Genomic DNA, 15218 nt, shown 5'->3' with positions numbered 1-15218 from the left:
TCGAGCATAAAAGCAAACGACGTCGCTAATAAAGATCGACTCGTTAAGGCGTACCACTATCGTCTTAATAAAATAGACATTAATCTTCGTATAAAAGATTAACTTTGCATCGATTTTGCGATGCAAAGTTAACCAAAAATGCTAACTAATCTGTTTACCTGCATCATATATATGTTTTCATTTTACTCGTCCCATTCTTTGCTTTTTTGCTTCTCTGTCACTACGTCGTCTGAGAGGAAATAAAAAAATATACGTATGATTAGAAGGATCGTCGAAGAAACGGCGGAAAATTAAGTCGGAGGACATTACATTGCTCGGGGCAAATTCGCGCGTTTACTTGGAAAGAGCGCCGAACGCCTGCGTCGCCATCTGTGGAGATGAGTTGGAAACAAAGAGGTCCGACGGTCGGTGATTTACGTGCATGCTGCACGACAGAGAGAGGGAGAGAGAGAAAGAGAGAGAGAGAGAGAGAGAGAGAGAGAGAAAAGTTCCCTCGGCGCTGGGTTCGTTGTGTGGGCGTCGTTTCGGGTTGAGGTAGAGGGGGCGTCTAGACGCAACGTCACGAGTACGTAGCCTCGTCCAGGCCGCTTCTCTCTCTCTCTCTCTCTCTCTCTCTGTCCTCTCCTCCCTGTAATGTCGGCGGCGTTCCCCCGATGCGGTGCGCGCACGCCAATGCGCCGGGTGTTCCGAGCCCCTCGGTTCCGTCGATGCCACGCTGATGACGGTCGTCGGAGCCAGACACTCCTGCGTGCCGGGGAAAGAGGAGGACGAGGGGGGCCAGCGAGGGTGACTCCGGCTTTTTGGTCAGGAATTGTTGCCGGTCCCACGCGCACGTGTCTGCTGCCGCCACCACCGTCGCGATATCCGCCTGTCTGTGTGCGCCAGACTTTCCCTGTGTACGTGTCGCTTGCTCGTGTATCTTCGTAGAGTGCGAGAGAGACAGACAGGCAGACAGACAGACAGACAGACACAGAGAGAGGGAAAGAGAGAGAGAGAGTCTGGGAAGGAAGGAGAGACAAAGACGAGAGAAAGAGAGAGGATGCAGAGGAATATATACCTTGTATACTTGTAATAGTGCGTATCCATCCAAATGGGAGGGTGCGTCAAAGTGGCCGCGAATTGAGTTTTCCTCAGGGACAGGTATAACTCTCTCTTTCTTTCTCCTTCTTTATCTCCCTTTTCTATTCCTTCCTACTACTCTTCCTTTTTATTTGCATGTTTTCTTCCTCTCTTGCCTACTATACGTATATGTATTTGTTTTATCTCTGTCTCTTTCTTTCTTTATAGCACGGGAAATCTTTTCACATTTTACGACGTAAGCTTCGGGCGTTTGTTGTTTTGCAATAATATTCATTATTGGCCATCATCCAAGAATTGTAGAAAATATCTTTTCGTGGTTATTTTCAAAGATGCATACATACATATATACACGACTTTAATAACGAATTCTTATGTAACGGAAGGAAGCTGTTCCAAATTGCGTTCTTGAGCCTATTCCTCTCTCTCATTGGTCTGTCGGTGGCACAGCCAGTCACGTGCCGATCAGTAGGAAGTGCATCAGGTACAAAGTACAAACGCATCGATATGTTGTTAACCTCAAATTTCTATGGAGAGCCGACTTTACGAATCGATACCTTCGAAAGCGTGGGAAATTCATAGGTACCGTACAATATCTCATGATAACACGATAATCATGTCTTTCATGGAAAGATGCAATAACCTTCAAAAAACGGCGACATGCCGTGACTCGTTTTTTGCATATTAGTATCTCATAAACCTAAACGATGTTGTGACGTGACTCGAGTGTATACCTCGTGCGTACAAGGTCGCACGCATTTTCTTTTTTCATCTCTTTTCCTTTCTTTTCTACGTTCTTCCAAAGGATCGACATGAAAAAAAAAAAAACAAGGAGAAGAGTTGCTCGTTGACGATAGAATACGTTCGATCGATGAGTATATATTGTATCGAAATGGTGAGGACTCTCTCTTTCTTGCGCGCGCGCGCGCGCTTTTTTCCTCATTGTACTCGGACGAATGCGTATTATCGGGATTATTTGGCGCGTTGAGCACCGCATACAATTCAGATAGGAGCTCTAAATGTGGCGGAGCTCCTATTTAGACTCCACGGTTGACTCACGCGGCCGTTATTTTTGGAAAGTGGCATGTTTTCGTTCGTTCGGCTGCGCATACCACGAAGCAAGCGAGAAAGAGAAACGAAGAGAAGCGCGTGCGTAAGGGAAATAAGTTTACGTTTTCACGTGCACGCGTGCACGCGATTACGGACTAGTACGAGCGAATGACGTCACAAATTTGCGTATTACTACTTGCGGAATGGTTGGAGGGAACGCCAAGGCGCGACAATTTCAAATTGACGGAAATTCAAAAAATGTAACGTCACGTTTCGTCTTATGATAAGGATTTAAATTGAATTAGCATGCATTTTCGATAAGAAGCATGATTCATTCGAATGGCTCGTAGGAGAAGCAGCGTATCGTCCTCGAGCTCGGCTACATCGTTCACGTAGGCGGAAAATAAGTTTTTATCGATTACTAACCTACGACAACCATCTGGCCCGGTCTGGCCCTCGACTAATCGTGGCACACGTAATAGGGGTGGAGCTCGATTCCAAAGTCTCCCGAGAACGTAAGTTTTCCCTTGTCCACCTTGTTAACGGGACCAGCCTTTGCCAGTTCGCGTCCTTCTCAGTTTTTTCGTTTTCGAACGTACGTTCGATCGTACGTTCATTTATGATATCGAGCAAGATACGATAGAAATTTGATTAACGACGATGTATTTTTCACAGATCGCTGGATAACTAAATGAATTCGATATCGGCATCGCGAGGATTTTGAAACACAACGCGACGTCTGGAACATTGTGTCACCATGGTGCTCCTGTGGGATTTTCCATAAGCTTCCCCGTCGGTTCGTTGTACTTTCGATCCTTTTCAACGCAAAATGAATAGTAATTACTTTAGATATCCGTACGCCATTTCAATGCGAATAATTGTCATCGCCAGGCGTGTCTCGCCTATTACGGTTATTATTTCATCCGTTTGTTCCGATATTTTTCAGCAAATTTTCAAGGCAAGACAAAAAATGTAAAAAAAGGAAGGAATCACGATCGAAAGAAAAAAAATATTTTATCTCATTTTTATCTTATCGAGGTACGATAGGCACTCGTAATAGTCTCGATAAGTCAAGATTCTAGTAGATACGATAAAAACCGGAAAAGAACTTTTCAAGCGATATCGCGCTTAGCAATATCTAAATAGCTCAATCGTTGGAAAACACGAAGCTGACGTATCAAGACATCTTGTTGAGAAATTTATTGTTGACATTTTACCGTTGGCTCTTTGGGTCTCGTCTTAAATCCGTTAAATTTTCTTCTTAAATCAAGAGGAATAAGAGACGGTCGTTATTCAGTTGTCCCAGAAATGCGTGTAAATGCGTTAATAGAGTTCATCGTGAAGCTGATCATAAAATATCGAGTTTCTTGATAAGGGCTAGCTAACGACGATGGCGAGAAAGAGACGAAGATGAACAGGGAGCATAGAATCGTCGCTTCATGGTTGGTCATCTCCCTGAAGATTCTTCGAAATGATTTAATGGCAAGACGTTAATTAACGGCAAGTCCCTCGTCACTGACCTTGCCACCACTCTTTGTGGAAGGAGCCATATTATAGCGTCGACTATACGTCTGGGACCTACCCCAATCAAATCGAGACTAAACTTCTTCCCTCTCCCATGGTAGAGCTCGCTCTAATCGCTTTCAGTCACGCTACGAGGAGCTATAGGAATAGAACGAGTGGAAAGGACAAATAGAATCACACGATATCAACGATTAAAGTAGTCAAATTTTTATAACAATCTCAAAACATTAGAAAAACTTTTATTCAAATGCAATTGACTGGTAGGAAGAAAAAAGAAAGGTAGCAAGGAAAAGAAAGAAAATTGTCGAGCAAGGAACATTCTCAAAGCTACAAGTCTCCAATAATTTACATATCCCAACAGTATTCCAGACATCTTTGAGAAATTCGAGGAAGATGATATAGAAAATTTCCACCTTTCTACCTTCTTCCTGCTTCTCTTGCTTGGCGACGAAGAGGAGTACGACGACGACGACGACGACGACGACGACGACGACGACGTCACGTCGATGGGCTTTCGGGCTTTCGCTAAAACGCTATATAGTCCAGGTTCGAGGGAGAATGCCGTGTAGTCTTCGGTCTGACGCACGATATAACGTTGGCATGGCTGGAGGACTATAGTCACTGGCTAGACTGCACCCCCGTCGAGTGTAGGCGGAGGGGGAAGGTCGACGTGGTTCGAGGCTTGGCTCGGAGGGGTGAGAAGGGATGCAGACCGGAGCGAGAGAGGGCGGAGACTCCTACCACGGTGTTCGAGGTAGGGGGCGCTGGCTAGACACCGCTCAGACGGTCCAGGGGGTCGCAGGGGGTAATTTCTGCATTGGCGTCGACACCAAAGAGGAAACTTTGCGATTCTACTTGCAGCTGCCGGCTCGTGCGCGTGAAGCTCTTTTCCAAAGGTGGGGGAATACAGAGAGAATCTATATATATATATACATACATACATACATACATATATATATATATATATATACATTTCTCTCTCTCTTTCTCCCTCTTTTCGGAAAGGTCATCGAGCAAGCCCTACCACAGCTGGCACCTGCCGACGACTAGCCAGACGCGCACGTGTACCGATTACGTGCTCGATGCGAACAAGAAAACGACCGATAGAGACCACCTTCCGTCTCCTCGCTTCTTTGACGTCGATCGCGAACGGACCGTGAGAAAGTGACTCAAACCTTGTATCTGTTGGTCAAAATGATTTTCCCTCACTTACTACATTTCTATTTCATTTTTTTTCGTCTCCTTTTTTATTCTTTTTATTTCATCTATTCGCAAAAGTCCTGAAAAATATTGTCACGACAATTTCATCGTTGCATATAATCATTGCAGTTAAGAAATATTTAAAAAATTTCCAAGAAAATTTTCTTAAAAAATCTTCAATGACAATTTCTTTCAAATTGATATATAGGATTCAATATATGTGAAAGTTGAAAAAAAAGAGGTATAGGGTGCCACTATACTTTACGCCAATGGATTGGACGGCCAGGAAAGCGGCGGACTGTTTTTTATCGAGTGACTGCAGAGAGTTGAGTCGAGTCGAGTCGAGTCGAGTCGAGTCGAGTCGAGGCGAGTCTAGACGAGCGGGCGTCTGCCGTTCTCTTTGCCTCCTTATAGATAAGTCCTGCCGACTCCTTCGTTGCTTTGCCACCGCCTTACGTGGCTCTCCCTCTCTCTCCCTCCTTTTTCGCTTGCGTTCTCGTCTTTACCACCACAGAAGGACATGTCTTTTTTCTCGTTAAAACTGCCTCGATACCTAGTATCAGTTACGGACCCTGAAACCATCTTTGGCACCGATTACGCGGAAGCTCGACGAATAAAAGCAACCTATTTCTCTCTTTCTCTCGGTCTTTGTCAAGACAAGCACCGACTTGGAAACACGTCTAACGTGTCTACCTTATTCAGAATACTATCTATAAACTTCCTTGATTTTTGTTACACCGTTTTACCTTGTTTCAGAATCATGGATAGAATTGATAGATCAGATAGATCAAGATGTTTAATCGCTCGTTTCGAACTTCTTGAAGTGAATTTAACCGATTTGCCAATGGCGTCAACTCGATATCGTCGATTCGAAGTATCGCGAGAACGCTACTCGAGTCTCCGGAAGTGCGAAGCGTCGGCTGTCTGGCGAACGAACGAACGGATGGTTGGACGGATGGATAGGATATGCAGGGACAGGTGGCTCTTCGACGATCCTAAGTGGGCAGGAAGGACACCCGGGCTCTGACGAGGGGCGAGAGACAGACGGATGGACTAGCTTGTTCGCTTACAAGTCAGAGAGAGAGAGAGAGAGAGAGGGTACAGTTTCGTGTTCGCCCGATGCGTGCAATGCAATTTCCCGCAGGGCCGTCTGTCCGCTTGTGCGGTCGTGCATGCCACTTACGCCATTGTTCCTCCCCCTTTTCGCATACGAAAGTGAACATTCCCGAGATCCGGGAGGAATATAACGCGAGCGAGCTGCTGACCCCTTGTCTCAAGGCGTAACACCTCGTCTACGAGATGTAACTGAATAATGCTCTCTCTCTCTCTCTCTCTCTCTCTCTATCTCATCAGCATTAACATGTAATTATTTGAATCTTAGCTACTTTTCATTTCATCTAGTTGATCAGTTTGCGCTCCAAGAAGATCATTTAACGCACGGTTTATCCTACAGCAGGATGTAGATCTAAAAGATGAATATCTCTTGGTCGAGCAAGCTCTCGGAATGCGAGAGAAGAAAGGAAGGAAGACATTCAAGGATCGATTCGAGCAAGCGGAAAACTATGCGACTGGAGAATAATTTATGCGATATTTTCCTGCAAAGCGGTACCGTGCGAGGGCATGAATTGGAAACGTTCCACTTGGACTGGTTCCATCGGTCCGAGATAGGACGGATCATGCAAGAGTTTTCGCGCGTTTTCGTTTCCTTCTGACCGAATCCAGAACTCGTTCACCCTTTTTAATATTTTCTTTTTTTTTTTTTTTTCTTTTCTTTTTTATCAAACTTGAAGACTGATTTTGAAAAATTGAGAAAAGAGTAACTCTGTTGTACGTTTTCGACGCCTCGAGGGGCAACGTTAACACTTGGAATTCGTTCATTGTTCGATTCTCGATACGGTGAATAAAGTTGCATTCTGAAGGGCCATCGTCGTGCATCAAAAACGAAGGGGTCCGCGAGTTGTAGCGCTCTGTCGTCGAGAGTAAAGCTGCCGAGGGGCAGAAGGGAGTGAACCTCGCCGACCGTAGGGAGGGGAAGCAGCGAAGAGTCATGACGTCAGCCCTCTTGTCTAATCGTTCAGCCGTCTGTCCGACGACGACAACGACGACGATGACGACGACGACAACGGTGACGGTCGACGTTGTACCAAAGAGAGTGCACGCAGACTTTGACGTAACGTTTCAATGTCATGGTTGCGTCAACTCGAATCGACCCGCCATCCATCCTACTGCATAAAGTTTCATCTCTATTCACTCGTGTCAGGTAGCTACAGCCCATCCTGCGTTTTATTTATTTTTCCTTTGCAGAGAGGCCACATATTCTTTTCTTTCAGAAATGAAAATTGCAAGGTGAGTAAAAGGGATCAAAAGGTCAAACTCTCGTCCAGCGGTCGGCGACGAGTATATAGCTTAATGCGATCGTCTAGGAGAAAACGGGCGTAACGCGCTCGTTCGGCTTTTCAAGGGGTCTCCGTTACCGGAGCCGCCGTCGTCTGGAGTGCCGACGAGTTTCAGGAGACGCAATTGGGGGGTGTGTGAGGGAAGTAGGGAAGGAGAGAAGGGCGGATAGACGAATGCTGGCTTCGTAGGGCTGGAGACGAGGAAGAGAGGGAGGAGGAGAGTTGGAGACGAGACGGGAGGAAAAGGAAGAGTAGGAGGAAGGGTGAAAGGAGAGATGAAAACGGTAGCTGGGTTCGGAGAGGGGTGGAAGGGGTGTCGTTACGGTCCTGCACTGGCAGAGGGTGCGGTGCCGAAGGGAAGAGACGCGCGATACCACGCTGCTGGAGATTCCTAGAGGTTTGAGGTTTCGCGGCCTTTATTCCGACGTCTCCTTTTCTCGTCTTCTTCTCCTCTCGCCTAGGCAATCTATATATCGATGCAGAAAAAAAAGTAATTTTGAAAGATAACAAAATACGATCTAAAAACAATGCCCAGCTTTCTGCTTGATAGCGATACATTAAAAACGTTCGCGTTGAGGCCTCTCTCTCGCATTGCCAATTCGCGATTCCAATGTCCTTTCCCATCGTTTTTATTGACAACTCGTTAATTCATCGAGGAATATCAGTGGTCTCGCAAATCTCAGAGAAAAGAGAAATGACTGTGGAAATCCATGAGAATTTTGTCCTCTTTACGAATGCAGAACAGTTCCGTCCTTGCAGAAAAGTCCCCAACGTAATCGGCCGTGGAATAGGTTGGCGGTTGGGGAGGGAGGCAAACGGGATGTTACGCTCGCGAACCAAAAAGCGTTTTAATTCCCTGGACGCTTAATTCCGTGCGTACGAATGGCACGCGTGAATATGCATGACCCGACTGGCTTGGCCAGCCGAACTAGCCAACCGAGCTAGCCAGCCAACGTCGTAACTACGTACGAACGAAGAACGAAGTCAGGCCAGGAGGTACCGTCGCTTTCGCCGATTTTATTTTGTTTCCCAACTTTTTCGTCGAAACCACGGGAATCTATTAAAATGCCGTTCGCCATGACCGCGCCCGTCTGCTGCCTGCGTTATCCATTCCTTCTTCCTTCTCCCTTCCAGTCCTCACCTATCTTCCCCCCTTTTTTTTATCTTTCCTCCCACGTATTCTACCAGTTTCTCTCATTGCGTTACCGTGGAAAACTTTTCTACCCATCCCCCTCCACCCTCGACCACCCTTTCATCGCGCTCGACTCGCTTCGAGAATGAAATCACGCCCAGGTTGCGTCTACGATTCTCCCGTCATTTTCAACATTTTTCATTTTTTCACCTCGTTCTTTATCATTTCTATTTTACTCTGTTGCAGAAACAACAAGGGTCGTTTGACACGGATAACGATGATGACAATGGCGAGGAGCTTTGCGTGTCTACGTTGGATTAAAAAATTCAAATGCGAATGTGGAAAGAAGAACGAGCTACAAATTACGATCTCGTCCGTACCTACCAAGAAACTTTTATCGTAGCACGAACGAACGAACGAACGAACGAACGAACGAAAGAACAAACGCGAGAGACCGTCTCTTTCTCTTTCTTCGGTATGTTTTACGAGACGAAGCAGCCGCTTCGTTTCTATCGTGTTTCTTACGATTCCGTTATTCCTCCCTGTACAAATTCTCGTTAAAATCCGTCCAGGAGGTAAAAACGTTAAGTGTCTTACAGTGTCTCGCAATTACCAACATTGGAAAATATATATAAAGTAACGAATCTAAACTCATTTAGAGACTCGTGGAAAAACAGAAACGTCATGGGTTCACCGTAACTGTCGATCAAAAGACACAAGTGGAATAATGGTGTAACGAAATAGAAAGGATTGGTCTCATATCGAATTAGTTTCTAGGTGAATCATGTCTTTGCATAACGTCAATGTAAAACTCTCGAGAGATAGGTGTTTGAGTTTGCAGGAGGAGAAACGCTCTGGCGTTTCTCGACAGTGCGAACAACGTGTACACTTTACACCGTCTTCAGACGGGGTGAGAAAGAGAGAGAGGAGAAGAAAGAGAAGGAGATGCAAAGCGGTTGGTCGGAGTCGAAGGAAAGCGTAGAAAGACGTTGTTGACGAGACGATATATCCAAAGGTAGTAGCAGCCGGTGTTGACAAAACACCGAGACGTCGATATGTGTACCCGCGGAAGGCGCTTCATAGCAGTCGATGACACAGCCAGCGAGCAGACGGTCTGACCTGGATGCCTTGTTTGCTTCGCTACCATCGGCTCGACCCGTCTGCACGCTCCTCTCTCTCTCTCTCTCTCTCAAACTTGTACACAGATACAGGTCCCTACATGCATTCGCACACAGTCGCGTCTATACTCCATATATCCAGACTCGATACTGCAACGTGCGTGCCATGAGGTTTTGTCGCAACCTCGAGCACGTGTATACTTACACTTTGTGTAAGTGTGTTTGCTCGTGTTTCGTGTGTACCACAAAGCTTGCAGAAAGAGATAGAGGTACTCGTAGTGTAAAGTCTAGGCTTTTCCTTCACGCTGCTTGGTAAATAAAAGACACAGCTTGTTTGAAATTTCCTCGCTCGCTTTTTTTTTTCAAAACTTTACGTTTCATGTGATTTTCTCAAAGATCGATCTTGATCGTTCCCTGGCCAAGTTGGATTAAGTATACCGATCTGTTATACTTTTTCTAACGCATCTCTAAATAAGAGTAATGGACCACGAGCAGTTACGTATCACAGTAGGAGCTCGAAGGAAATGGTGATTCATTTCGTGATACCCCACAACGAGAAAAATGTCCCTGGAAGGGAGCTGCCATTTCTACGTAATTTGCAGTGAAAGAGACACTCGCCGTCTCCGCGTTTCTCTCCTCGTAAAAAGTTTCTTCTTCGAGATTGGGTCGTGAGATGAGTACTCGCGACGATATATCGCTGCGTCTACTCGTTTTTACGCTCGTTAAAAGGAGGAAAAGTATTCGAACGTAGGTAGAAACATTGAATACCTAAATAGAAATTGACTAATTAGATGTGTTTAATAAAACGTCTTATAATTACTTGAAATCATTTTTGCTTTTGAAAATTGTGTTAACGATTTAATTTAGTACTTCAGAGCTTGCAACTTGAACGATTTATAACACACGGTCATAAACTTGATTATTAAACAAAACAAATAAATAAATAAAAATTTAGATCTTTTCAATGGATATTTCATTCATTGTCACGAAGCAGACGTTCAAAGGGATCTCTCTTTTTGTATCTAATAATTTACGATTACGATTTCACTTGGCAATTTTTTTTCTTTACTGGGTAGGAGAAAAGAGAAAGCAATGAAAGTCGTCGAGGTAACGCGTGGGCGATAGATAACCGTTAGGAGCATCGTAATAATAGGCGGATGAGTTAATTAGAGGGATTTAAGAGCCGACAAGCATACCGGCATAACATGCATCAATCGAGTGAATCGCTGTCTCTCTGTCGTCGATAATTACCAATACAACAACAACGATAGCGACAAAGTGCTTTTGTCTTAAATCGAGGAATTCCAAGTATAGTAGTCGATGATTAAATCAAAGTATCATCACGGCGCCAGTTAATTAATTAGAAATTTGCTTAATTAAGTGATTTAGTAGGCCGAATACCGTAGCAATTAGCACGTGTACCCGCCGGCGTCTGAGAGGAGCGCCGAGTAAACAGAGGCAAGACTAGAGAAAGAGCCTTGGGAAGAGGCAAAGAAAACAAAGACTGGTGTTATTTCTTACCTAATCAAAAGTGAGTAAAAAGAAGAGAGAGAGAGAGAGTGAGAGAGAGAATTCTCTAATTGAAAGTATAGATAAAATATGTTAGAAATGTAAACGTCAAATCGAATACGCTGCGTCAGAGTTGCGTCAGAGAAAAACGCATTCTGCATGGCTTTCCATTTGTATGCACCCTTCTTGATGCGTTTCGGACAATGATTGGATACTTCCATTAGCGCGCATAGATCGAACTTAACGTTTAAATTCTTTCTCCTTCTCTCTCTCTCTCTTATACGCACGTACAGTGAACATACCTGTATTTTAAACATATTGAAAATTAACAGGAAGTTTAATTAAAAAACGTAAATTAAGGTTCCAGTGATTAAAATACCGACTGATTTTCTACAGTCGTTACCACAAATTTCCAATTAACTTCTTTGTTTTTTCTTCTTTATTTTTCAGCGAACTTGAAGATTGGAAATATATTTCCCTCTCTCTCTCTCTCTCTCTCTCTCTCTCTCTCTCCTTCGCGTTCTTTTATTTGTATCCCGTCTGAAGCCTTAAGAGATTTCTCTGAAATATTCCAAAGCCCTGGTTACGCGTATCAAAGGAATCCTCGCGCTCATTACACATACTTTCCCCTTTCCGCTTTGAAACATATAAAGCGAGGTTGCGAAGTTGTAAAAGAGGTGCTTAAATCCAGTGACTTTCTTCGTTGAAGGAAGAAAAAAAAAGGAAGAAGGAGAGAATGTCTACAGCGTACGCCAGGTCTTCTTAGAGCGTACACAGACACATACATGGAATATATCGAAGATGGCGTCTAGCTAGACTAGACGATAGAAAAATAGAAAAAAGACTAGATTAGACGATGACTAGACTTATCTCCTATAGACAAACATCCATGTACACATGAGATCAAATTTTTGCGTTCTCTTTAAACCCAATCGCGGAGAACGAATCGAGTACCATAGAAAACGAACGTGGAAAACGAACAATATTTCCTAGCACCGTCGCGCCGGTCGCCGATAAATACAGACTTCGCGCATAGCGGCGCCCTACCGGTTTTGCGGTATCTCGAACGGCTTAATGGCACTGTTAACTGCCGTATTATTTAACGGGGATTTATGCATTGCAGTCTGCCGATTAAAACACTACGGTGGTTAGGGAGAGGGGGGTAGGGAGAGCGTGGAAGAGGACCAAGCGAAAGGGTGGCGATGAGGTTTGGGTGCTATGAGTGGAAGTGAGATAGAAATGGAGAGGGAAACAGAGAGGGAAAGAGAGAGAGAGAGAGAGAGAGAGAGAGAGAGAGAGAAGCGGTGGCGAACTAGAGCCGACAAGGACGAGAGGGTTGGCGGAGTGCACGATACCCTTAATCCTTCATAATAGCTTGCTCTGATAAACAGTCTACCCCCTCATCCTTCCCATCTTTTTCACCACGACTGGAAACTCGGGACTCGTAAAAATCCTCAAACCGATTATATACATATAGGCACTATTCCGTAGAGTCTGATCATCGGCAGGTATCAATGAATTGTTTTTTCTTTCTAATTAGTAATTTTCACATTTTTCTTTAGCATCTCGTGTGCCGTAGAAAGAGTAAAATAATCTGGTAAAAAGTGATATAGCAACAAATCGTTCGATGAATACTTAAAGAAGAGAAGAAGAAGAAACGAAGAGTAAGGAAGTAGAAAGAGTGAGAGACGAAAGGCTCGTGAATCATCCACGTCACGATCGCTGCCAATGGGATCTCGGATCTCCCGGGCGATGCTATTGGAGGATTTACATCTCCTGTCTGTGCCGAATGCCAGAGGAACTTGGTTCGTGCTGCTACTGCTGCTGCTGCTGCTGCTGCTAGTAGTGCTGGTGCAACGAGGACGATGGTAAATCCGGTTGGGCATATATTCGCGGATGCGCGAATACGACGAGCTCTCGTGGAGGGAAAAGAGATGGAACGAAAGGAGAAGGAGGAAGAGGGAGGAAAGATAGAGCTAGAATGCGTATATGTGTGAGAGAGAAAGAGGAGAGAGAAACGGAGCATGGTCGATGTGTCTAGCCTAGCCCGGTTGGCTGGCTGGCTGGCTGGCTGGCTGGCTGGCTCGGCTGGCTGGATGAACCAGGGACCGTCTAGCTTGCGCTGCCCCGCACAAACTCGGCATTATCTATACGTCTAGACACCCCTGCGCCACACCAGAGAAAAGAGAGAGAGAGAGAGAGAGAGAGAGAGAGAGAGAGAGGAAGAGAGAGATAGACTGTAGGCAGCTTGGCGCACTGCTTGTAATTTACAGCAAGCCCCACCGTGTCTTTCTACGCTCGCTCTAACCTACCAACTTCCTCTCCTTCTCTTCTTCTCCATCTTGGTCCGTCTCGTTACACTCTCTAGCTAGTCTTCCTGTGTAAACTCACCCCACAAGATATAGTTATACAACTTTGTTGTTATCACGCTAAGATGCAACCATCAATCGTGGTCAGTTTGGATTGATTTAGATTCTAATAAATAGATCTTTTACGCGATGTTCTTGATGAGAACTTTTAGTCGTCGTTTCTTTAAATTTAATTAGAGCTCGGTTCCATTTGATCGTTTTAGAAAATAATTGAATTCCTTGGAAAATTTCACTCTGGGATGGTGTTTGTTAACAGGATCGTAACTTTTAGCTCTTGGGGACCACGAAAAGAGCACGCACTTTCTCAGACGGTATCGTTACGAGATTAAACCGACCGAATCGCCTTAGACTCGACCTTCAAAGAAACTCTCTTGTCCACCTCCAAGTACCTAGAGTAAGAAAGGGAGAGAACACAAAGTTTCTCCGGCCGGGACTCGAGAGAGGCAAGAATTAAGGAAGAAAGGTAGGAAGGAAGAACACGAGTCAGGTGCGTACGACGTCGAACTTGGTGAGTTTCGAGAACGCAATTTTCCCAGAGGAATCGGTCCTCGCTAATGCCATGGCGACCATAAAGTCGAACAGAGAAGAGAGTAAGAGAGCGAGAGAGAGAGAGAGAGAGAGAGAGAGAGAGAGAGAGAGAGAGAGAGAGAGAGAGAGAGAGAAAGTTATACTTACTAAGAAGAGAAGAGTTAAAGGAGGAAGCTCGGAGGTTGTAGCCGTCGTCGAAGTTCGAGGGGTTCAACGAGCTGACGCTTTAAGCAATGTAACTTACAGAAACTACGCTTCCGAGCGGTCTCGGGCGCAGATTAGTCGTAATCTCGGCGCATTGCACTCTGCAGATCCACTTCTCCTCTTCCTCTCTCTTCCTCTCACCATTTATGTTCGTCGTGAGAAAGAGATAGAGAGAGAGAGAGAGAGAACTCTATCGACGTCTCCTTCTCCTCCTTTGCGACCTTCCTCGTGCTTCCTTCGTGTGTTACACGATGAAGTCGCACCGATATAACACCGAGTCTCGTAACTTCCAACACATACACATACCCAGCTTAGTCGGTGCTTATATCGCCGCTTTGATTATTTCCTAGAGGCTTAAGCCAAGTCTACGCCCTCGCTCGCCTCGCTGCTATCAACGGGTTACAACCGCGGCGAAGATTAAACGCTTTCTCGATTTACGAGTCCGCGGTATCCCTTAGCCTTCGGCTTTTCTTAAGGAACATGGCTTGTGATTCATCTATATTTAGCTCTCGCTATTGGTCGATATTCGATGTAAACAACTGATGTCTTCGTGCTTCCCAGAGAGAAAAAAGATATTTTCTTTGTGAAAGGAGAATATAAAAATGTCTCCTTTTTCTTTTTTTCATCGATTACTCGACCTGGTATAAAATATTAAGAATAGGATTTAAATCTCGTGACAAATTCTACGTTGGCAACGCCTAACGTGGTAACTATATTGAACAAACAAGACAGATAGAATATGTTCGTTGGTGAGTTAGAACGAGAGTCGCTTTAATAATTAATTAATTAATGAGACGTTTTAAAGAATAAAAAATAATGGAGAAAAATCAAGACTATAAGGAGAGCAAGAAAGTCGATAGAACGCTCGGCATAAAACGTTGTAATAACATAAAAAATCCAGTGATTTTCGACAGGATTAGGTACGTTGACGTGTTTAGGTTGTACTTTTTTTTCTTTTTTCTTTTTTAAAGGAGAAATAAATAAATAAATGAAACATCTTGACATTTTTGTGAATTTTAGTAAAGAGGTGATAAAAGCCGAACGAGAGGCAGAACGGAAATGGTTGGCGAGATACGAATGTTTGTCCAGAGAATATTTTCAAAAGGTACCA

At 44.6% G+C, this 15218-nt stretch overlaps 2 long non-coding RNA genes across 8 annotated transcripts in view; one reads left to right on the top strand and one right to left on the bottom strand.

The window, feature by feature from the left end:
• Nucleotides 1-15075, bottom strand: part of LOC124429463 — a 31953-nt gene extending 16878 nt beyond the window's left edge. For all 5 annotated transcript variants that reach the window (XR_006943453.1, XR_006943455.1, XR_006943457.1 and 2 more), the window contains exon 1: nt 14051-15075. This is a non-coding gene — a long non-coding RNA (uncharacterized LOC124429463). The remainder of the gene's footprint in view (nt 1-14050) is intronic.
• LOC124429465 lies at nt 1324-14057 on the top strand. 3 transcript variants are annotated; one of them, XR_006943461.1, is made up of 3 exons: nt 1324-1659; nt 8626-12874; nt 13632-14057. It is a non-coding gene; the product is annotated as an uncharacterized LOC124429465 (long non-coding RNA). The 3 variants fall into 3 exon arrangements; XR_006943459.1 differs by having other exon boundaries at nt 8626-13458; XR_006943460.1 differs by having other exon boundaries at nt 1326-1659; nt 8626-11028; nt 11457-14057.
• Nucleotides 15076-15218: the final 143 nt, after the last annotated feature.

The sequence above is a fragment of the Vespa crabro genome, chromosome 15 (assembly GCF_910589235.1).
Source record: "Vespa crabro chromosome 15, iyVesCrab1.2, whole genome shotgun sequence".
In the NCBI taxonomy this organism is placed as follows: Eukaryota; Metazoa; Arthropoda; class Insecta; order Hymenoptera; family Vespidae; genus Vespa; species Vespa crabro.
Note: the sequence above shows the minus strand (reverse complement) of the source record. Positions and strands in the feature narration are given on the sequence as shown.